This window comes from Borostomias antarcticus (assembly GCF_949987555.1).
Source record: "Borostomias antarcticus genome assembly, chromosome: 1".
NCBI classification, from domain to species: Eukaryota; Metazoa; Chordata; class Actinopteri; order Stomiiformes; family Stomiidae; genus Borostomias; species Borostomias antarcticus.
Window position 1 is genome coordinate 3,482,640 of NC_140234.1, and position 24,843 is coordinate 3,507,482.

A 24,843-nucleotide genomic window follows, 5' to 3' on the forward strand; every position below is an offset into this window, starting at 1 on the left:
TCAAACTACCTGGTTAGATTTCTATCTGAAGTTGGCTAGTTAATGTTAGCTGGTGGTGTTATTAGCAAGCTGGCTGGATTTGGACCTGATCCAGGGCTCTTGTTCTTGTGCATTCCATTCATTTCAATATGAGAGGTGTGAACGGCCTATTGGTGGTATTTGGCGCAGCTGCACTGCGTCATGAGTTCATTTTCATTGATGAAGCTGGATTCAATCTATCTAAAACCAGGCGTCGGGGCCCAGATGTTACAGGACAAAGAGCTGTTGTGAATGTCCCTAGGCAGCGTGGGGGAAATATCACCTTGTGTTCCTGGAAGAAGAATCAGTGTTTTGTGGTGTGTGGGAGCAGGTCTGTGAGCTTCAAAAATGTTAAGTTGGGGGAGGGGGAGAGCCCTTTCCACTAGCCCAGAGAGATAAGGAGGAGGAGGTCTTAAGATGAGGTCATTTTGGCTGAAGTATGAGACTCATTGTTTTCTGACCACACATTTGTACTCTGATATCCCTGCTCTGGAGATCAGACATACCTTGTGAGCTCACAATAAAATAATTTAAACATGCCTCAGTTTACGGAATATAATTACTAGATTTATTATCTTTGTTGTTGGACTTCTGTGCTAGTCACGGTTTGTAATAACAAACACCATGTTCGAACACAAGGATGCCCACAAGTACACCTGGCATCAGAACACCTTAGGCCGAAGATCGATTTCGTTATCGTATCATCTGATCTGAGGCCATGTGTTTTGGACACTCGGGTAAAGAGAGGGGCAGAGTCCACTGATCACCATCCGGTGCCTGACCAGGACGTGGACTGAGTACTTGGACTTGGTCTCCGGGCGCCATGAACGATGGCTGCCCACTGCTCCTGGCTGCCCCTGGGAGAGGTAGGCTTGGGATGTGATAAAAACAGGGAACAGTTTCCACCGGCGGCCCCCGAAAGTTGCATGTGTGTGTGTGTGCCGTGTCGCCGTGCGTGTGTCACTGTATGGCAAAATAAAGACCCCCCCTGTCATTTTTTTGAATCAGACCAACAGAGTACTGTGCTAGCTTGGATGCTAGGGGGAGCAGCTATGGCTGGTGTTAGCGGACCTACAGTAGGAAGGGCCTCCTTGGCTTCTGCGGGCGCGTTTCTGCATCAGCTTACTAAATGGCAGTTCATAAGCCTTACTGGGTCATCATGGCTAGCTGAGTTGGTTAAGGCGCGTGGCGCAATGGAGGCCTCCCCTATGACAAGGAGTGATTTGATAGCATTGCTGAAAGAGCAATTTTCTCTAGTGGCTCTGTGGGTAGAGCAGAGGAAAGAGAGGGAGAGAGCAGCAATTTGAGCTTGAGGAGAAAGACAGGGAGCTTGTAGAGGAAGAGAGAGAAAGACAGTTTCAGTGGGAGCTGGGGAGGATCCAGAGTTTGTCTTCTCTGGGTTAGTGTCGGTTGCCTCCTTGTGTTGGTATCTGTTTGCTAGTGAGACTGTTTGGTAACATGCTACTCCCTGCTTTGTGCCACCCCAGGAAGTATTACAAGTTTATCCTGACGCTCATCTTTGAGGTCCTGAATACCAGAGGGAACCAAGTGTATGTATGGATGCATCTGCAATTAATTTACTTTTATATTGTAGTAAGTAAGTAAGTAAGTAAGTAAGTAAGTAAGCTTTATTTATATAGCGTTCTTCACAGCACGGATGCACAGAGTGCTTTACAGTAATAAATTAAAATGGCAATACAACTCGAGACAAAATTAAGCCAGGAGACCCTGGTCGGATGACCTCAGAGACCGACTCAGAGAGTGAGGGTGTAAAAGTTCTGAGATGTAGGCCGGGGTCCGTCCGTGAAGAGCTCGGTGGGTGAACACCAGGACTTTGAACTCGATCCGGAGGTAAACTGGGAGCCAGTGCAAGGAGGCCAGGATGGGGGTGATGTGGCATGTCTTCTTTGACCTAGTGAGTAGTCTTGCAGCAGCATTTTGGACTAGCTGAAGTTGTCCCACAGAGGATTTGTTGAGGCAGGTAAACAGTGAATTACAGTAGTCAAGTCGTGATGAAATAAATGCATGGACAGAGATTTCTAATTCAGTATGTGATACAATGGATCGGAGTTTGGCAATATTTCTGAGGTGGAAAAAACAGGAACGCGTTAGGGATGTGACATGTTGGTCCAAGTGCATAGCTTGATCAAAGAAGACACCCAGGTTTCTAACAGAGGGCCTAACATTTCCCTTGAGGGACCCCATGTGGTTTATCACTGTAGCGGCAGTCTTGTCATTAGAACGAACAAACCTTTGGTGCTTGGCCCCCTAATAAACGTTGCGATGCCTTGTTGGCGGATGGTCAGTCAGGGCAGCTTTTCCCAACAGTTCATAACACTTCACCCTCAACTGTCCACTTGTGCCCACACATGCAATGGCTATTTAGAATGATCTGACACTTTCTTATACCTGTTCATCCCTTTCAGATCCATGAGGGGACGTCAACAAGTGCTCACTCAGAAGAGGAAGAGAAAGGAGATGCAGCCTTTTGTACACACATGCCAGAGACTGTGGTGGAATAGTAGCTACAGTAGGTATGCTAGCCTGGCCGAGTCATACCAAAGACTATAAAAATGGGACCCATTGCCTCCCTGCTTCCTCCTCATTCTTCCTCTCAACAAGGCGATCGAGCTCCTGGAGTATGTTTGTCTAACAGCTTAGAACATTTATAAAGCATTACATGTTTGCTATTTGGGGGTACTTGATACTAGGTGCCCCAGTGCCCATTCAAAATGTGCACACAGCTCCCTGTGGCCGCTGGGTGGTTTATATCAAATTGTGCCCAATGTAAATGTGTGACACAATGACCTCAATACAGGTTAGATGGCGCTCAAACCCTTCTGGTAGAACCAGCTACAAACCTTAGCTGGTCATTAGCTGAGCCCTGTACTACGAAGCTGGATTACGGGGTTAGCGCGATAACTTCAGGTTCAAGACTGGTTCATCCGTATCACGAAGGTGGATCTCTTTTCACCGCGTTATATCTCCATTATGCTGGCGAGCTAACCTGCTCGGTGGCAGGTTAAGTTCCAGATTACGGCTCGACGATATAAAAACACCGGTAGTCAACCAGTCAATACATGCGGAGAATGGCTTGTCCTTTCTTAGAGGATCCCGTGGAGCTCGGTGCGCGAATAGTTAGAGGTTCTCTAAGGAAGGCGAGAGTATTTAAGAACAGACAAAACCCATTAGAGTTTTCGGATGACTATTTATATGAAAGATACCGATTTTCGGCAGAAGGGATCATTTATATCTGTCAGCTGCTTGAGCCACATGTAGCTAAAGTCAAGTCATGTGCTTACAGTCCCACAGACTGTATGTATTGCTTTGCGGTTTCTTGCTACAGGTAGCTACATGGATGCTGTCGGCGATGCAGAAAACCTGAGTAAGAACACGGTCTGTCGCGCAATACGCAAGGTGGTCGTTGCCCTTATAGCTGCTTGACGCGTTTGTCACCTTCCCAGGCCACTTGCCCATGCAGTCCATAAAAGAGGGCTTTTATGAAATGGCAGGTAAGAACCTACTTGATATAGCCTACTGTAAACCAATATGACGTTTACTGTTGTAGCCAATGCTGCCCACTCTTTGCATAGGTTTCCCCAGAGTGATCGGTGCTATAGACTGCACACATATCCCAATCTATGCCGCCCTTGGAGAAAATGAGGGGGATTATGTGAAGCGCAAGTCATTTCATAGCATCAATGTGCAGGTAAAGACACTTCAGTATTTGGCCTACTCATTCCTTGATATGATTGTTGTAGGAGCTGATGAAAGTTAATTCCTTCATGGCACATATGGAAATATTCACATCAATAAATATCACCCACACCTTCCAAATTCAATTCAATGTCATTATGACAAAAGCACATGTACAACCAAATTAGTGTCAATAGGAGCAGCACAGAACAACTATACATCATCACATCATATCAAAAAAGAAACCATCATACCCCCCCCCCCCCCCCACACACACCATCAACAGTCTAGTGCAGTCCCTGTGTTCATTCAATAATAGTCAGCCGACATGTAGCAGAAATTCAGTCAAATGCACATGCTACATTCACTTTTAATTCTATGGTCTTATGTTATGAACCACAAATACTTTTGCAGATGACGTGACCACAACGGCATGATCACCAGCCTTGATGCGAAGTGGCCTGGGTCAGTGCATGACTCCCGGATCTTTAGGGAGTCTACACTGTGCCACAAGTTTGAGCAAGGTATGGCAACTGTAGCCTACAAAGTGTTTCTCATGTTATTTCCCACAATGCATGTGCGATACTGACCATGGCAATATTCCTCTTCACCTTCAGGGCTTTTCAATGGAGTGCTGCTTGGGGACAGGGGGTATGCGTGCATGCCCTTCTTGATGACACCCTATCCTAACCCAGAGCCACAAAACACATTCAATGTGGCCCTTACCAAGACGAGGGTCAGGATAGAGATGGCTTTTGGGGTTCTGAAAGCCCGCTTCAGCTGCCTGCGCGGGCTCAGGGTGGCCCCAGAGAGAGCCTGACAAATTGTGTCGACATGTGTTGTACTCCACAACATATCTGGCATTAGGAAGGAGAGAGCCCCACCGGTCACCATGCAACCCCCTGATGTCGTGGACCCAATCACTTTGGATTACCCTACTGGCAGGGCTGTGAGAGGCCATCACCCAGCAATTTTTTGCATGAACATTGAACAGGAGGCATTTTGTGAAGTAACAACTTTTTATTGAAATGTAACTCAGATGTCCTCTCGTTGCTAGAAACAAAGAGAGAGACATGTTAGTTGAATTGTCCTCCATGCCGGGAAATAAATTACGTTCTTACTGATATGCCTTCTTTTCATACTCCAGTTTCTCCACCTCACACCTCCACAGCTACAGCAAATGGAACAGACAAAGAACAAGATGGGAGCTACTGTACATGTAGGCTAGAAATACTGTACACATACTAACGAGGCAGATGGAAACCAATCAAACAATCAGTGGCACAGGTCTCTCAATCAGAGCCAATTTAGCCAGTTGTAGTCCTAGGTCCGCTATTGGGGCGGGGTTGCCAACAACAACAAGTACTGTACACATGTAAACATGTTGTCCCCCACCCATTATGCATGTTCCCTTGTGGTATCAAGCCCCCTGCTTCTCATTAGGCGTTTTTATACAGAGATCCCACTTTATTGCCCTGTAGAAGACCCCTCAATTTTCTGGCTTTGTTTGTTTATAATGAGCCAAAGAAAGACAGCATAATGTGTGATTTTATATAGCATGCCGGCAATCTGGAATCGAGAGGCATGACCCTTGGACGCAACATTCACTAGTTGTTAAACAAATCCAGGCACCTGTATGGTCAAAAGTCCTATAATGAATGTTGAAATACAGACATATCTTGTGCTACTAATGTCACATTATTTGTATCAATGATTGACCAAAGTAAGCTCCCTACACAGCATGGTAGAGTGAATAAGAGTACAATAACGTCTCCATCTAGTGGGCAAACAAGTCCATGCTCCTGTATGGTCTAATGTCATATACTGTAATGAATGTTGAAATACAGACATATCTAGCTCTACTAAACACCTCAAGCTCTACTCTCTGCAGATACAGAAAGTACATTGTTTTAGTGACTTAGTCCTCTTGACCCCGTTCAGGGGCATAGGACGCCCACCAGAGCTCTCCATCTCCCTCTCTTCTGGGCCTGGGCATGTGCTTCCTGACAGCTCACTCCAATGTTCTTCAGGTCTTGGAGTGTGGAGCGTCTCCAGGTTTCTTGGCCTATCCTGTTTCCTCTTTCCCTGTGGATTGCAGTCCAGGGCCTGTCTCGTGATGTTATTTGAGTCCTTCCTAAGGGTGTGACCTATCTTAATTCCACTTTCTCCTTTTGACGGTGGTAGCTATGTCGTCCTGGTTTGTGATCCCTCACAGCTAATCATTTGTGGTCTTGATGGGCACCATAGCTTGAGGATGTAACGCAGGCATTTGTTAACAAGAACCTGGATCTTTCTTGAGAGGCCCTCGGTTGTTTTCAACATATCGGAGCCGTAGAGAAGGACGGTCTTCACGTTGGCCCATGGATCTCAGGGAATTCCTCTTTGGTCTAGCGGTAGATGTTTGGGATGAGGAAGGTCAGCGGTTCAATCCCCACCTCACCCACATGTTACACATAGAACCCCTGTTATGCAGGCAGGACATCAGCTGAGGGCTTGAGGTACAGATATCTTATGTCAGGAGAAACCCAGATCACCTCATTACTCATTACCCAGGTTTCAATCCACTAACATGAGAGGTTACATACAGCACTATGCAGATTAGCCTACTGACATAACACTATTCAGATTAAATGCAGCCTACTGACATACTTGCACTGTGCTTTTCTTTCCTAGATTAGATTGTTCAATACTCCAGCCTCCGACATTTAGGAGTGAGTGACAGAACCTTGGGGGCCGCCTCCCTGTTGACTTCAAAGTCCTGGTAGGAACCGAGAGAGAGAGAGAGAGAGAAAGATAGAGAGAGAGAGAGAGAGAGAGAGCAGTATATCCTGGGAAATGTGTGTGGGGGGGGGGGTTAGCTGACAGCAGGTAGTTACTGTAGTAGGTGGTGTAGTTAGGTAGGTAGGTGGGTAGGTAGATAAGTAAGTAGGTAGGTGTAGGTAGGTAGGTAGGTAGGTAGGTAGGTGAAGGTAGTTAGGTAGGTAGATAGGTAAGTAGGTAGGTAGGTAGGTAGGTAGGTAGGTAGGTAGGTATTGATCCCTGAGGGGAAATTACAATGGTACAGCAGCAAGAATACAAGAAGCGCTGACAAAAACAGGCCTAGTTAAATACAAATGTACAGTAAACATATCAAAATATACAAAGGGTAAGAATGAATAAACAAGTCTAAAAAGGTTGCCTAGTAATGCAAACATATGTTGAGCCTACTGTAAATTGTGCAAAATACAACAGTTCTATAAATCAAGCTTCAGGGTCTTAATAGTGTCCTTTTTGTATTCGTTTCTTGGATTTGAATGGAGCGTCTCTGCCCTCACACTTTATTTGATAGGTTTAGTCGTCGTTCATATTTTGTAATAATAAAATTGTTATCTGTGAATCCCTGTCTCTGCTTCATTTAGTTGAAGGCTCGTGTGTAGAAAACATTATGGCTATAGTTCCTGTGGAAGTCCCTAGGCGGCGCTGTCGCTCCACCACCACTCACTACACTGGCGCTGTCCGCAGCATCAGTGATCAGAGACGGTGGTGAGTGGAGATCATGGATGTATTATATAAACTGGATACAGCCACTCCATTCACTGGCCGCTATCAACAATGAAGCCCTATTGAACCGCGCCATCTTGGCAAAATTTGTAGTCATTTGACTATTTCCGGTTACTTTTGACTTGCGCAGTTGTGCTTTTCTGGCCTTCCGGTTACTTTTGACTTGCGCAGTTGAGCTTCTCTGGCCGACGCGCGTCCACGAAAAAGTTCACATTTATCTGAAATGTAGACGCGCGTTCCCGGCTCTCTCTGCTCTCCCCGCTTTGATTTAGCAATGAAAACCGGCTTGCATATTAACCTGTTTTTGTCAAATATATCAATTGGAGAAATTATTTTTTGATCCTGGCATCTTAGTTTTAACAGGTTAAATATAATTGAACATGTTTTGTTTGCTAGTAGATGGTATTCATTCCGTTCGCGATAACGTTATTGCAGCCAGGCTAAATTCCTCCAGGGAGTCAGTGACAGGCGAGTTGAAGAGCTTCACTCCCCGCCAGCAGGAGCATTGGCCGCGGCTACCGCATCTTGGATAACCCGCTGAGTTCATGGCTGCTATTTCACATTCTCCCTTGATCAATCCCAATACCGATCCATGGTAACAATGAATCAATCGTTCAGATCAGATCGGAAGTGCTGCATGCATGTTACAACATCATTGTTAGCTTTATTAACATAACCATAGCCTACATTTATCTCTCTAGATAAATGTAGGCTATGGTTATGTTAATAAAGCTAACAATGATGTTGTAACATGCATGCAGCACTGCCGATCTGATCTGAACGATTGATTCATTATTACCATGGATCGGTATTGGGATTGATCAAGGGCGAGTGTGAAATAGCAGCCATGAACTCAGCGGGTTTTCCGAGATGCGGTAGCCGCGGCCAGAGCTCCTGCTGGCGGGGAGTGAAGCTCTTCAACTCGCCTGTCACTGGCTCCCTGGAGGAATTTAGCCTGGCTGCAATAACGTTATCGCGAACGGAATGAATACCATCTACTAGCAAACAAAACATGTTCAATTATATTTAACCTGTTAAAACTAAGATGCCAGGATCAAAAAATAATTTCTCCAATTGATATATTTGACAAAAACAGGTTAATATGCAAGCCGGTTTTCATTGCTAAATCAAAGCGGGGAGAGCCGGGAACGTGCGTGGACGCGCGTCGGCCAGAGAAGCTCAACTGCGCAAGTCAAAAGTAACCGGAAATAGCCAAGTGACTACAAATCTAGCCAAGATGGCGCGGTTCAATAGGCCTTCACTTTAGATTTCGATTCCTGGGGGCTTGGTGGAGATGTATGACGTTAAGGCTAAAAAGTTAGCATTTCGGCCATTATGGGGTGCAGTCCAAAAATGCCCAAAACAACTCACAGAATAGTTTGTTCTAAAAGTTCAAATACATTATTGAAGATGAGCAATATGCCTATGCTTAAAGAGCATTTCAACAGTTTTGTGTTGGATTGTTATTGTACATTTTGACACCAAGATTTTCATTTTTACTGCAAATGTAGAAAATTATTATTCTTATTTTCTTCTTCTTCTTCTTCTTCTTATTGTTCTTATGATTATTATTACTACTACTACTACTATGAACTATGCTGAGTATTCCATTAACTATGTTGAGTATTCCATTATATTAATCAGCCTAGACTGTGAAAATCCACCCATTGTGATGTAACAAAAGACATCTAGGCTACATTTGCTGATGTATATAGATGTATATTTGTCTAATGGCTAAGAACATTTAAAGAACAATAAATAATATTAAATTAAATTTTCGGAGCAAGAAAGGCTAAGAGCATCAGGTCCAGGCCTAAGCCGGATGTGGACTGATGTGTGTCTGTGTGTACGTGTGTGTGTGTGTGTGTGTACTAAATACTACGATATCCACAGCTCCGCTGTGCCTGGACTACAGGGGCAGGGGAGCATCACTACTGATCCATAGCCAGGACTGGGATGTCCTCAGTGGAGGTCCCAAGTCAGTCTTCCAGTCATTCAGCCAGCCTGTCAGTAGATGTGCTCTACTTGTATTGATTTGTTCATACACTAGTATTCCAGCACGGGTTATGTTCTTGAATGCTTCTGGTGACTAGCAGTTCTCTTAGCAACCTAATTTAATCCCTATCACTGTTTTCAGATCCACATAGGGGAAACATATGGCTGAGAGAGGAGTGTGGAGGAAAATCAACAGTACCACCCACACACACACACACACACTTGCATAACCAACCAAGCAAGTTCTACCTTTCTATACCACAAATATAAGTTTGAGAACCTAGGATACATACAGCCCGCCTAAGGGGGTTCTAATGTACTGACCTCCCGGCACAGGCCTGACCCTGCTGGCAAGCTGCCTTGGTCCTAGCCAAGGAACAAGCGTTTCAGCTTCTGCTCACCTGTATGCAGCTTATACCATGCTGACTGGCCTGGACTAGTCACCACATCCACAGTCTAGCCAAGTTAGAGATACCCTTGTGCATTTTACAAAACAAGTGTCATACAATTAAGGTCATCATTTGTGCAGCATGTGTGCTGTAAGTGTAAAGACAAGATACAGATCATTTTCTCCAGGCTTTATTGAATAGCTTGTAGACCACACAAACACTGGGCTGACAGTTCAGTTGTACAAGGCGGACCTGGGAGACCATTCAGGACACCTTGTTTGGGTCGAGGCTCTGCTTAGTCTGCTGGCCCAGGTGAACTATCAAACTGGATGTACTGACGCTGAGAATGGAGACACACACACATGACACAGCTGGCCGACACTTCCTGCACTCTAAGAGGTTAGGGTTAGGGCTAGACTGAATGAAGGTTGGCATAAAATAATACATATTTTTAAATGGATGGAAAGATGCTGCCCATGCCTAGATCCTTATGTCTATTCAGCATGTCTGTTCTCACCCACTGAGGTCCCATCACCAAACGTGAAGCCTCGGATACAATAATAAAACAGGGGCAGACAATGAAAGATAGAGATGGACAGACAGACATGTACACAGATAGGTTAAAAAATTAGATTAGAACTCTTAGTGTTGTGATCAGACGGTACAACCAAAATGTCACCACAGTGTAGTGATGCAGACAGAATTATGAACACCTGCTCCTTGCTTAGAAGGAGGTTATCATCTGCCCTCTGAAACATTCAGGACCAGGGCCGTACGCAGGATTTTTGTAATACCGAGGTCATTTAGTTGTGGTGCTTCAATCTGGTGCACTTTGAGAGCAAAATGAAGAGGCTAGATCTATAAAGAACTACACGCATCATGTTGGATTAATATCATCTTTAACTGAGAGCAGTGGAGGTCATCCAGAGAGGACACAACTTAAGTGAATGTTGATGAGAACACACCATCTATTAGAAACATGAGACTAGCTCCTCCTGTCACCTCTCTCCCAGCCTGGCCTCCTTCACTCTGATGTCCATGTTGGTCTCCTCCTGTCACCTCTCTTCCACTGTGGTGTCCATGTTGGTCTCCTCCTGTCACCTCTCTTCCACTCTTGTCCATGTTGGTCTCCTCCTGTCACCTCTCTTCCACTGTGGTGTCCATGCTGGTCTCCTCCTGTCACCTCTCCTCCACTGTGGTGTCCATTTTCATCTCCTGTCCACAAATTAACAAAACATAAGCTATAAACACACACACCCCCACCCACCCATCCATCCATCCACATTATTTTTGAAACTTGCCATGATCTAATTAAGGTAGTGTCTCTTTGGCTAACATCAGGTATCTCACCTCTCATCTCTATGTCCTCTCCTCCTGTCCCCTCTCTTCCCCTCTCTTGTACCTCTTGGTTTCCTGTCAACAAATTATATATTTTTAACAGAACATAATCATGCATACTGTGTATATATATACACACCTACCTGTCTATTTGTTTATCTATATAAGCGGCACACCTGATTAATAACTTCCATCCAATGGTATAGGACAGGAAATAAGGATGCCTGTAGAATTTCAGGAAGTAGTGGAGCTTGTGCAAAGAGCCTAATTGCTTGGCAAAGCCAAACGCCCAGTGTTTACATGAGAAAATAAATATGATAGATTTCTTTGTAGAAGCACTGCTCTGTTTGTGCATGTGCGCAGGTACACCGCTTTGCTAATGTTAACTTGGGTCAAGAATAGCCTACACCTAGCTAGCCACGTTGTGACGGCTAGGATCATGGATGTATTCACTAACTTAGCTATTTATCTAACGAGGCATCTCAGCATCTTCGTCTACGTTCTTAAATGTGAGCATTTAGGCGCTGTCAATGTTATAACTAATTGAAAATACGTTAAAATAACTGCTTATTGTTATGTTACTTGTGTCAATCTCCCTTACCTCGAAAGACGTCCAATATGTTCGCTTGATCGTCCGCAGCTGACACTTATTAATGACAAATTAGCTTTGCGTCTCACACCCCTTCTCCTAAGAGAAAGAAGATTCGCCAAATAAAAAGTGATTCAACCGTTTCAGGCGAAATGAGTTTTTGATTGACAAGACGATTGTCAGCCTCTGATTGGCCAAAGTAGAAATTGATTGACAGTTGACCCGCCCCCTCGAAGTCTCCGGGCCTGCAGAGTCTGAACAGTGAAACGCGTCATTGTTCCCGGCTTTCACCGATTGGTTAAGAGCATTGAACAGACTAGCAGTCACGACCAAAAGTGTATATAAATTGTGTTCGTAATTTGTGTCTCTCTCTACCTTGGAAACTTTTCACAGTTGAACATTGTTTATCACGCCTGTAAAGATTCCCCATTGCAAAGACTTTTTCAAACATCTGAAGAAAACAAGAGACAAGCTCTTTATTCTTTTTGAGTAAACAATCGTTTCCATCACAACCTACTCACTAGCCTTTCACTGTAGGCTACGACAATCCTCAATTCGGTAAGTTGTATGTTATTTTTTATTTTTGAAAGATTAGAGCGCAGCCGTTTGGGGCTTCGGTTTAGGAAGTGAACTTCGAATGAACAAGGGAGGGTTAGACGACTGTTTTTGAATTTGAGTCCAGGAGAGGGTTACTGTTCTTTTTAATTTGAGTCCAGGGGAGGGTCATATAGCTAAACATTTGAATCGAAAACAGAATAGTTTATTCATCTTTTCGTAATTCAGCAAGCTGTTTTGTATGACCATGTTGAGAGGGAAGCGCGTGAAGCGAACATACCGACATGCGGTCTGTTTTCAGTGTATTTCTCTGTTGCTGGTCGTTGCTGCGTGCGTTCACTTCTTTTATTCTCTGGTGATATTAAGTGGAGAGCATGGCCGTATAACGTAATTCATTAGCAAATCTAGAGGCCACCACCTGTGCTGACTCAAAAAAAATTGCTGATGTGACCGGTTTGGTCTTGTACGCATGTGTTTCTGCATTGTGTATGTTGGCTTTTGGCGTTCTTCTTCTTATGTTGCTCTGCTTTGTGTAATTCTTTGTAAGCCTTGATAAGAGTTGCAGCACCATCTAATTATGAACCACGATGTTGATAGCCTTCTTTGTTGTGATAGTATTGATAAAATCACCCCAACACGGGATTGGAAGCGGCGACAGATGATAGATTTATTGTACAAAGATACAATCACATGGAACACTGGGATGTTTCCCTCGTCTCTCTCTCTCTCTTCTCTGGGATGTTTCCCTAGTCTCTCTCTCTCCCTGCTTCTCTGGGATGTTTCCCTCGTCTCTCTCTCTCCCTGCTTCTCTGGGATGTTTCCCTCGTCTCTCTCTCTCCCTGCTTCTCTGGGATGTTTCCCTCGTCTCTCTCTCTCTCTTCTCTGGGATGTTTCCCTAGTCTCTCTCTCTCCCTGCTTCTCTGGGATGTTTCCCTCGTCTCTCTCTCTCCCTGCTTCTCTGGGATGTTTCCCTCGTCTATCTCTCCCTGCTTCTCTGGGATGTTTCCCTCGTCTCTCTCTCTCCCTGCTTCTCTGGGATGTTTCCCTCGTCTCTCTCTCCCTGATTCTCTGGGATTCAATTTTACATGTTTTTCTTGTAGGCCTTCATGTAAATTAATTTTGGGCTTTGTCAAATCCCCTTTACATTATCCGAACTCTGTTACCCTCAAAACATGTCTGTTCAACTTGTTGAAATCATTTCATTTTGTGGTGATATGCGAACTATATTATTGCCTGTGATTCTTGTTTGTGATGAATCCAAAAGTATTTACTTAAGAATGATAATATATTATGTATACACATTCCTGCACCTCACAACTCTTTCCATATTCATGTTGGAAATCTCAATTCAAAGAACACTGCACCGAAATGGGTGATTAATGTCTTACTGCTTTTAACTGGGAAATCATATGATTTAGAGCAACAGAAATCTTTGTAATTTATAACCGTAGCCTAGATATTTTTACACATCACATTATACAAACCCATGGGGTTAATAACCCATACTTAAAAATAATTAAACCAAAATAATTATAAGGTTACTTGTGCAGATAAGCAAGTCCAGCTGAAAACATGAAAACATATTTTGTTTTGTAACGTGAACATTAGGGTTGGTTGATCTGTCCGTGCTTGTTTATTGGCTGTTCTTCAGGTAACCCCGTGTTTCACGTCACAACGATATGAACTGTGGGTAATTCCCTTAGGCGAAGTCTGCAGAAGGGCAGACTTACGGTAAGGGGCCATAAAGGGCTCAAAATGTCTGCCAGAGAGCCCTCATGCACTTGCCGATTTGACATTGGGACACCCCTAAGCTCTCGCGGACTTCGCGGGAGCGCGCCCTTAAGTCTGTGAGTCTGAAAGGGTGGACATTGGGACTGGGCCAACGTGTCTCTCTGCTGGGAGCAGCGAATCTGTCCGTCCGAGTTGCCTACCGTTTCCAAATCAAAGTCTCAAGGTTTGGTTGAGACGTTAAATAGTGCTCTCTCGGCCCAGCCCCCACGCCTAAGCCTGCCCGTTTAGGTGAAGCTAGATTGGTGGAGGAGTGACCATACAGATGTGTCGCCTGTCACCCTAACTTGATATCTTAATCACCATTGGTTGTCAGTCTAGGTTGTGTCTGTTTAGTGTCCCATAGAGATTTGTCATTGGCCCAGTCCCAATGTCCACCCTTGCAGACTCACAGACTCCCGCGAAGTCCGCGAGAGCTTAGGGGTGTCCCAATGTCAAATCGGCAAGTGCATGAGGGCTCTCTGGCAGACATTTTGAGCCCTTTATGCCCCCTTACCGTAAGTCTGCACTTTTGCAGACTTCGCCTAAGGGAATTACCCACAGTTCATATCGTTGTGACGTGAAACATGGGGTCACCTGAAGAACAGCCAATAAACAAGCACGGACAGATCAACCAACCCTAATGTTCACGTTACAAAACAAAATATGTTTTCATGTTTTCAGCTGGACTTGCTTATCTGCACAAGTAGCCTTATAATTATTTTGGTTTCATTATTTTTAAGTATGGGTTATTAACCCCATGGGTTTGTATAATGTGATTTGTGTAAAAATATGTAGGCTACGGTTATAAATTACATTGATTTCTGTTGCTCTAAATCATATGATTTCCCAGTTAAAAACAGTATGACATTAATCACCCATTTCGGTGCAGTGTTCTTTGAATTGAGATTTCCAACATGAATATGGAAAGAGTTGTGAGGTGCAGGAATGCGTATTATCATTCTTAAGTAAATACTTTTGGATTCATCACAAACAAGAATCACAGGCAGTAATGTAGTTCGCATATCACCACAAAATGAAATGATTTCAACAAGTTGAACAGATATGTTTTGAGGATAACACAGAGTTCGGATAATGTAAAGGGGATTTGACAAAGCCCAAAATTAATTTACATGAAGGCCTACAAGAAAAACATGTAAAATTGAAAATTTGATAAAACGCCCCACACCCACAATAGTAAGAAATATGTTTTCATGTCAATGTAATGTGATGTCGCAAGTGCTGTCCCATTCCCTTTTATACCAATTCGAGCCCTTGCAGCCTCTCGCACTCAACCACTTCACCAGGTGACGTCAATAAGTCTGTGAGGGCTCAGGGCTTGAGGGTTTAGGGGGGGATTGGGACTGGGCCATAAATACCCCAGAGGAGAGGCCCCCCCTGTGGCCTAAGTGTGACCTCTTGACACCCACTACCCTGAACGGCCACAGCAGCATCAGCTGTCTCCTTCTATCCCTTCCACTTCACATTCCAGGCTGTTTACATGAGCACAAAAACACACAAACAAGCATTACATTGACTTTAAGACTGGACTTTTACCTATATTCTTCAATGTATTAAATAGCTGGACCACTTCTTGCTGCTGAAGGCTGATTTATTCTGGATAGAATAAACACACACATAGTTATACATTTGCACTGAGGCTGGTCAGGCATCAGATGGACCGCCAGCAACTGAGGTTTACATGTTGCTATACAATTACTGTAATAAAGTCAAGGATGATACACTCAAAGTTATTTACTCTTTATTGCATTCTGCACTTCAGACTCCATTACTACGCCTTCTGGTGGTTATCTCCTTGCTGAACGTTACTTCCGGTCCCCCTCTACATTAAGCCCCTCTCCTTATATCACCTGACTGCCTGACTGAATATAACATACAACATGAATCAGAACATTACAACATTCCTCCCCCCATAGTCTACAAAAATCCTTCTTTTATGTGCTGAACAAATTCACTTAAACCTAGTCTGATTCTACGAGGGGATTATTCTGCCCCTGCTACCACTTAGTCCTTGAGATACGTGGGTGCCTGTCTAACTCTCACTGGGTAACAATTTCCCAAAACCCCAATGTCTGGAGGCCCCGGTGCCACTGCATCTGGTGCTGGATTCTCTAGTTCTGCTGGCGGCACCAGTATGCCTGGATCCTCTGCTTCTTGTGGCGGTGCCCATACTACCTTGTGTGCCTGATTTTCTAGTTCTTGCTCTGCTGTGTCCACAGGAACACTCCTCTTAGAGACGGGTCAGCCAGGTTGTGATCATAACATGGCTGTATCTGATCCTGATGTCGTCTCACCAGTTTCCCATCCAGTGTTTTCACTCTCCAAGAGACTGGACCGGTCCTCTCTATAAGTTGCCGGAATCCACTTCTGGCCTGAGTATCCCCTCACATAGACTGAATCAGACACTTGTAAATAGCGAGGGACGCACCTGATCTAGCCGTGTCCTGATCCTGCGGTTCATGAGCAGCTCAGCTGGCGTGGCTCCCATGGTGGTCTGGGGGGTTGATCTGTACTTGGAACAGGAACCTGGATAGCTTTGTCTCCAGACTACCTTCCCCCACCTTCTTGAGTCCCTCCTTGACCACCCGCACCGCCCGCTCTGCACAGCCATTTGAGGACGGGTGGTATGGTGCTGTTGTGACATGCTGTATGCCATTCTTTTGTAGGAAATTCTTGAACTCTGCACTGACCAGACTAGGCCCATTATCACTGACAATCACTGCAGGGGTGGCAAAAATGCTTCTCAGTCTCTCGATAGTCATGGATGAAGTAATAGACGACATTAGGTGAGCCTCGATCCATTTTGAATAGGCATCTACGACGATGAGGAGCATCTTCCCCAATACAGGCCCACAGAAGTCCAGAGGCAGCCTCATCCATGGTTGGTCTGGCCACTCCCACGGGTGTAGCGGTGCTGTTGCAGGGGTGGCTTGGTAGGACTGACATGCATGACATTCCCGCACAGCCGACTCTAAATCCGCGTCCATGTTTGTCCACCATACGTAGCTGCGGGCAAAATACTTCATTGGTGAGACCCCCGGATGAGCTTCATGAAGCTCCTCAATCATGATTCGTCTTCCTTGAGGTGGGATTATCACTCTACTTCCCAACAGTATGCACCCCTCCTCCACGCTCACTTCCTTTTTTCTTATGTATGGCTGCATTTCTGGGTTGTTGCAGTACTCTGAGGGCCAGGAGTCCTGCAGCAGCGCCTGATGTACTCTGGACAGAATGGGGTCTCGCCGGGTCCCCTCCCATATCTGCGTTACCTGTAGTGGTGTGCCATTCATGTGCTCCATGAGCATTACCACCTCTTCTTCCCATGGTGTGGCAGCGGACGTGATCGGCAGGGGGAGCCTGCTCAGTGCATCCGCGTTCCCGTGTTTTGAGCCCTCCTTATACTCCAAGGTGTACTCATAAGCTGCCAAAATCAGTGCCCTTCTTTGCATTCTGGCTGCGGCGAGGTGTGGGATGCCTTTACTCTCCCAGGAGGTCCAGCAGCGGTTTGTGGTCTGTCACAATGGTGCAGTGTTTCCCAAACAGATACTGGTGGAATTTCTTAAAGGAGTAGTAAAGGGAAAAATCATGTTTAGCCCTGTTTTAAGGTTACTTATGATCATATACAATGGTTCAGATCAAAAAGTTGACAAAACTAGCACTTTTGAGAAAGTGTGATAATTGCTCTACCACCGTTTTGGTCATACAATGGATGTGGGTGAGCACTGTAGAAAATCATTCAAAAAATATGTTAAACTCTTGTATATGATCATAAGTAACCTTAAAACGGGGCTAAACATGATTTTCCCCTTTACTACTCCTTTAAAGTTACCCAATGTATTTTTTGACCATTAGTATGCGCTCTAGAGCAAATTTGAGGTGGTCCCTGAAAATCGCGTACGTCATTGCGTCAATACGTGGAGCACATAATAGTGACGTTTCACATCTTTGTTGTTTTCAAAACATTAGCTAAATATCATTTTCCGAAGAAATTACAAGGTAGGAAAGACATTCAAGTGATTCATCAAGTTTATTAGACTACAAGGAAGTAGTACAGTAGGACCCCACTTATCCGAACCCAACGGGACCGAAGGTCGTTCGTATCTCTTGAAATGTCCGGATGACTAAAACATGTTAAAATGCACCAAATTCAATAAGTGGTATACTTGTTTCATATAGACTCATAATACACTGATAAAAACCCTTAATTACTTGTGAAAATGCATCAAAATTGCAATCAAATAGCCAACTAAACTCATATAGCCTAGCCTATAATAAAATAAACAAATTTCCACTTGAGTGCGTACTTTGATCAAATACAGTACTTCGTACGACTCGTTTGTGTTTTGTGCTCGACATTTTCCCACTTTAGAGTAACAAAGAAATGAAACGTGACAATAGGCTACAGCCTACAGGCAACATGTAGGTCTACATACAGTTCAGTTTTTATTCACAGTAGGATACAGTACATGTTTACTATGACAGATTTAAGTACAGTACTGTAATGAAAATCCCACCAGTAACCAGATAGCAGGCTAAAAAAAAAGAAGAAGGTTTTTTAAGCCTGTCCGGTAGACCGGGAGGTTCGGATCTCTGAAGTTGGGATTAGTGGGGTCCTACTGTAGTTAAGCATGAAGCCCAAGAAGTACTTCAACTGTGTCTGGTCAATTGGCTGTGGAGCGCTTGCAATGGCCTGTACCTTGTGTTGACTTTCGTTGTCTTTTATCATTGTCCTTATTAAGCTCTGCGTTGTGTTTTGATTACAATAAAAGACGGCCCCCAATCTCACACAATACCACACAGTCCAGTGTCTCCTTGTCCTGATGTATTCCAAATTAATCTCTCCAACACAGGATTTGAGCGACATCAAAAGCTGTTTATTACAGAAGGGTTAACATACAAAAGATGATGGCATGAAGTCTAATGTACACTTGACCTCTCTGTATGCTGTCTGAACTCAAATTAAAGCATTGGTCTTGTTGCAACGTTCTTATGGTTCGGGTGTCCCCCCCCCCTCGTCTCTTCTCCGATAAGACTGTCTTTCTCGTCTCTTCTGTGGCCTTGTTTGGTCAAGATAAGCTACGCCGCCTCGGTGCTAACCACAACAATTGCTGTTTAGCACAGAATGTACCAGCCCTAAGAATGTCATCTTTATCTCATAAGTCTATGGAAGAGGGACACCGTTTTCTTACAGAACACACCAGCTACAGTCATACTCAGAGGTCGATCATAATAATTTAGAAATGGCTAACAGGATCAGATTAAATCAATATTTCTTTGAAAATCAGCCAGATTCAACACTTATCTGCTACGGAATTAATTCCTTTTTCGTTGATCCTGTATCCCAGGTACACCACCTCTGGTGCCATGAAGACACATTTCTCTCTCCTATGCCTGGGGCTGATGACACTCCATAGGGTAGCCTGGTGTACTGGTATAAACCGCAGTGGGTGTTAATTGTTGTTAACTTCTTAGATTCTTCATCCCGTGGGAGTTGCTGGTATGCCTGAGACATGTCTAGTTTGGTGAATTTCTGTCCCCCCCCAGTACTGCCAACAAGTCCTCAGTTTTTGGAATTGGGTAGTTATCTATCTTAGACACTGGATTCACAGTAACTTTATAGTCCCCACATATTCTAGTTGTTTTGTCTGGTTTAAGTATAGGAACTATGGGAGCGGCCCACTCGGAAACTCACAGGCTCTATGATGCCTTCCTTCTCTAATCTAACCAACTCTGTCTCAACTTTGTCCTTGAGGGCATATGGCAGAGGCCTGGCTTTGAAATACCTTGGCTTGGCCTTGGGGTCAACAGAGATCTTTGCTGTAGCTCCCACTAAACTGCCCAGCTCACCTTAAACACCTCTCCGTGTTGTGAGAGTAGCTCACTCAACTCCTGCTGCTGACCTGTATGTAGTCTGAAAATGGCCCTCCAGTCTAGCCTAATGGCCTCTAGCCAATTTATCCCCAAGAGATTTGGCCCCTCCCCTCTTACCACCATCAATGGCAACTGTCTGGTCTGCCCCTTGTAACTGACTTGTGTGTACATCTTGCCTAGCACCCCTACACTATCTCTGGTGTACATATACAGCTTTGTTCTTGTATGGTGGAGTTTCCCCCCTCCCATCTTCCTGTATGTTTTCTCATTCACTATAGTCAGGCTTGCCCCAGTGTCTACTTCAAACTCAATGTTGCATCCATTCACTGCCATCTGCTCTCTGTATGGCTCTACTCTTTTTTCATCATCGATATTGTACATCTTGTGGGCATACTCCTCTTCCTCTTCTTCCAGTCTGTGGCGCGCTATGGCTTCTTCCATACGGACTTGTGGTCACGATTGAATAGATAGCTGGTTGGCTTGGTTCCATGATTGGAAATCTTCAATCAGTATCCCTGCACACCACACTGATCACTATACATATACACACTGTACATACAAACTTTAAAGTTACTATTTAAATACATTTGTAAATATTAAAATACACTTACTTATTCATTCAATTGAACCATAACATTTCTGTGACCTTTTGGGATGTTTGCTTTGGCATTGTAAATGTATGTTTCCCATGCCAATGAAGCCCTTTGAATTGAAGTAAAATATAGAAGACATACAGATAGTTATCCAATCATACTTGGATGGATGGATGGATAGATGGATAGGGATTTGTGTTAGTGAAAATGTGCTTTACTGAGACGGGAAGCACAGTGTGTAATCTTACCAGTCTTAATATGCTCTCCTGTGAAATGTATCGCAATCCCAATATTTGTACATTTTTGGCATGGCTTGGACTTGAGCATTCCCCTGGCACTTGTTTTCACTGCTCCTATGGAGGACTATGTGCAAGTCATGCCAGATGCCTACAAATAGATGGACTCCACTTTGCGCGTGTAAACTGTAGAATAATTAGGCATTACAATCAGGTGAAGAAATATGAACACATGCTCATTTCTCAGATTTCCAGAATCTATTTGGCTGCGCTCACGCTATATTGATAGAAGTAGGCCTAGGCTATATTGTTAGAAGTAGGCCTAGGCTATATTGTTAGAAGTAGGCCTAGGCTATATTGATAGAAGTAGGCCTAAGCTATATTGATAGAAGTAGGCCTAGGCTATATTGTTATAAGTAGGCCTAGGCTATATTGATAGAAGTAGGCCTAAGCTATATTGATAGAAGTAGGCCTAGGCTATATTGATAGAAGTAGGCCTAGGCTATATTGATAGAAGTAGGCCTAATATATATTGTTAGAAGTAGGCCTAGGCTATATTGATAGAAGTAGGCCTAAGCTATATTGATAGAAGTAGGCCTAGGCTATATTGATAGAAGTAGGCCTAGGCTATATTGATAGAAGTAGGCCTAATATATATTGTTAGAAGTAGGCCTAGGCTATATTGATAGAAGTAGGCCTAAGCTATATTGATAGAAGTAGGCCTAGGCTATATTGATAGAAGTAGGCCTAGGCTATATTGATAGAAGTAGGCCTAGGCTATATTGTTAGAAGTAGGCTGGGACTGACTGCCCCCCTGATCAAAAAGTCAAACTGCGCATATGAACATCATGTCACTAGAGAGACAGAAACAGCAGGATCCAGAGATGGTAAGGGACTGTGATAGAACTAACAGAAGGAAGTTCATAGTGAAGCAACTAGAAATGAATCCAGAGGCCTATAAACAATGAGATGCAAATAAAAAGGCTATGTTAAGGGAAAGACTTCATGAACAATTAAACAGGACAACAATAGGCAGGCTTTTCAGAGATCGTGTCAGGGATGGACCCATCTTTGCATGTGTAAACTGTAGAATAATTAGGCATTACAATCAGGTGAAGAAATATGAACACATGCTCATTTCTCAGATTTCCAGAATCTATTTGGCTGCGCTCACGCTATATTGTTAGAAGTAGGCCTAGGCTATATTGATAGAAGTAGGCCTAGGCTATATTGATAGAAGTAGGCCTAGGCTATATTGATAGAAGTAGACCTAGGCTATATTGATGGAAGTAGGCCTAGGCTATTTTGATAGAAGTAGGCCTAATCTATATTGTTAGAAGTAGGCCTAGGCTATATTGATAGAAGTAGGTCTAGGCTATATTGATGGAAGTAGGCCTAAGCTATATTGATAGGAGTAGGCCTAAGCTATATTGATAGAAGTAGGCCTAATCTATATTGTTAGAAGTAGGCCTAATCTATATTGATAGAAGTAGGCCTAAGCTATATTGATAGAAGTAGGCCTAATCTATATTGTTAGAAGTAGGCCTAAGCTATATTGATAGAAGTAGGCCTACTCTATATTGTTAGAAGTAGGCTGGGACTGACTGCCCCCCTGATCAAAAAGTCAAACTGCGCATATGAACATCATGTCACTAGAGAGACAGAAACAGCAGGATCCAGAGATGGTAAGGGACTGTGGTAGAACTAACAGAAGGAAGTTCATAGAGAAGCAACTAGAAATGAATCCAGAGGCATATAAACAATGAGATGCAAATAAAAAGGCTATGTTAAGGGAAAGACTTCATGAACAATTAAACAGGACAACGATAGGCAGGCTTTTCAGAGATCGTGTCAGGGATGGACCCATCTTTGCATGTGTAAACTGTAGAATAATTAGGCATTACAATCAGGTTAAGAAATATGAACACATGCTCATTTCTCATATTTCCAGAATCCATTCTGCTGCTCTCACTCAAAATAAACCATCTCTCCAGTCTTGAAAGTTTCCCTCCCTCCCTTCCACCCTCCATACAGTCAGTCAGTGGCGATTTTACATTAGGGGCAGGTGGGGCAGTGCCCCACCAGGTGGCGCTGTTGTGCAAGATGCATCTTAGCCTACAACTGTTTCGGAAAAATCTAGTTTATAATTAATACAAAATAGTGATTCAGTGACTCAGTCAGTGGTGAAAATAGCATGTATAAATATAATAAACCTGACTGACAATATGTATAGTGCTGTTTTGCAGTAATTCCCTTTGTATGAGTGTGTCACAGACTGCTCTGACTCGGCAGAGGGGCACCGAAGCGTTCTCCCCTACTGTTGCTATAGCGACAATGTGAGCGTGGTCGGGAGTAATTTGAAAAAATATCACGCAGATTTAATTGGGTGGAGGGGCAGAAAAGTCTCTTCCCCTACGAAATCTACCTGGCAACAGGTTTAGCCAGGGAATAATGAAACAACGTTGATCAAAGTTGAACAACTGGGTCATTGTCGATGTCGATCTACGTTAGCCAATGCTGCTAGCTAAAGTTTTGTAGAGATTTAAAGTGTTTTCAGGTGCAACAATGAATAGTTTAGATTATTTGTTGAATGTGCGGTTTAGTACATTGAAACTTGAAGAGAAACTGGAAATAAAACGTTTAGGGCCACACGACCAGAATAATTGGTGCTGCTTCAGGCTGGAGATAAGGTAACCCGTACCTTCAAACAGGAATGGTTTGAGAAAAAGAAGTGGCTAACTGCTAGCACCTCGAAAAGTGCGCTGTTCGGTTTCCCTTGTATTATTTTTGGTGGAAACTCTGTTTGGGCATCGTCTGGATTCAAATACATTAAACATCTGTCAGAAAGAACAGCGAAGCATGAAAGCTCTGCGTCCCATCTGAACTGTGCCATGAAGCTGGGTTTACTGGGGCAGCTCAACGTCCAGGCACAACTAGATGATGGGTTTACTGGGGCAGCTCAACGTCCAGGCACAACTAGATGATGCGTTTCGCCGTTCCATCGCGGAGCACAACAAACAGACCGAGGAGAATCGGTATGTTCTGGGGAGGCTGATCACTTTTATTAAACTCTGTGGGAAGTGCGAAATGGGTTTGCGTGGTCACGACGAGTCAGCGAACTCACTGAACCCAGGCATTTTTCGGTGCATTTTTGAGACGATGTGTGAGGGGGACTAATGTGGACAGTGCGCCTTCACTCTAGTAGACTATTTGGGAGTGATATACAGTAAGTGGAGTACTAATAGGTTATGCGTAGTGCCCAGGTCTGATGGGTGCACACTTGTCACTTTCAGAACCCTGGACCGGGCATGCACTCTCTTATGGGTCTAATTACTCTGTGTGTGTTAATGTGTCGTTAACTTTGTGTGTTGTAGCCTCTGCTCTGATGTATCTACCGTAGACTAATTGGCTACCTTCAGTTCTTGTGATGGTGACATAATATAAAACTGCCCCTCCAGAAATGCCATGCTAAAATCGCCACTGCAGTCAGTCCCTACATCTCACCCACTTTTTCTCCCTCCCTCTCTTCCTTCATCCTTCCTTCCTCCTGTCTCTCCCTCCCTCACCTGTTTGTTCTTATGAAACCACCCCCTCTCTCCCCCAGGTATGTGAACTGTGCCCGTACTGAGGAAGAGCAGAACCTGGTAGCGTTTCAGTACCGTGGAGGGATCCTGTTTCGCTGCTGTCGGCTGCTGGCTGTCGGGGAGGAGCTGCTGGTCTGGTACGGACAGGAGTACAAATACAAGAGCATCACCTTCAACTACGTCTGGGAAGAAAAGAGCACCGCTAGAGGTATCTGTCCTCAACTCTTCTTCCCTCTGTCTTCTCCATCTCTCTCTCATCCACCTCTTTCCTTAAAGCTGAAAGAACAAGAGGTCTGCTGGTCATAATAATAACCGCTGTCCAAGTAGCTCTCCTCTACCGTCCTTCCTCTCCTCTGTCTTTTTCCCATGGTGCCAGCCAGCAGGCAAGACATGGGCATACAGCGTGAAATTCAGGACACTCATGGATGCAACGATACAGATGGCACTATGTCATGAACTGCAATGGTGCCTGTGCAAATCGCTGTTGTGAGGCACGCAAATTGCCAATATTAGGCAGGCACACTTGCTCAGAACAAAATCGAATGCTGTTAGTTGCCATGGAACATGGTAGCTTGACTTATCTTTAGGAGTGCTAGCTTACTCTAGCTATCTAAGGTAGCTATTGCCGTGGGCTTCAATGTATTCATGCTT

The 24,843-nt window shown here is 44.1% G+C and overlaps 1 pseudogene across 1 annotated transcript; it reads left to right on the forward strand.

The window, feature by feature from the left end:
• Positions 1–3,107: 3,107 nt before the first annotated feature.
• Positions 3,108–4,697, forward strand: LOC311315860 (putative nuclease HARBI1; annotated as a pseudogene). Its single transcript has 4 exons — positions 3,108–3,530; positions 3,612–3,727; positions 4,129–4,238; positions 4,332–4,697. The product of its transcript is annotated as a putative nuclease HARBI1 (transcript).
• The last annotated feature ends 20,146 nt before the right edge of the window (positions 4,698–24,843 follow it).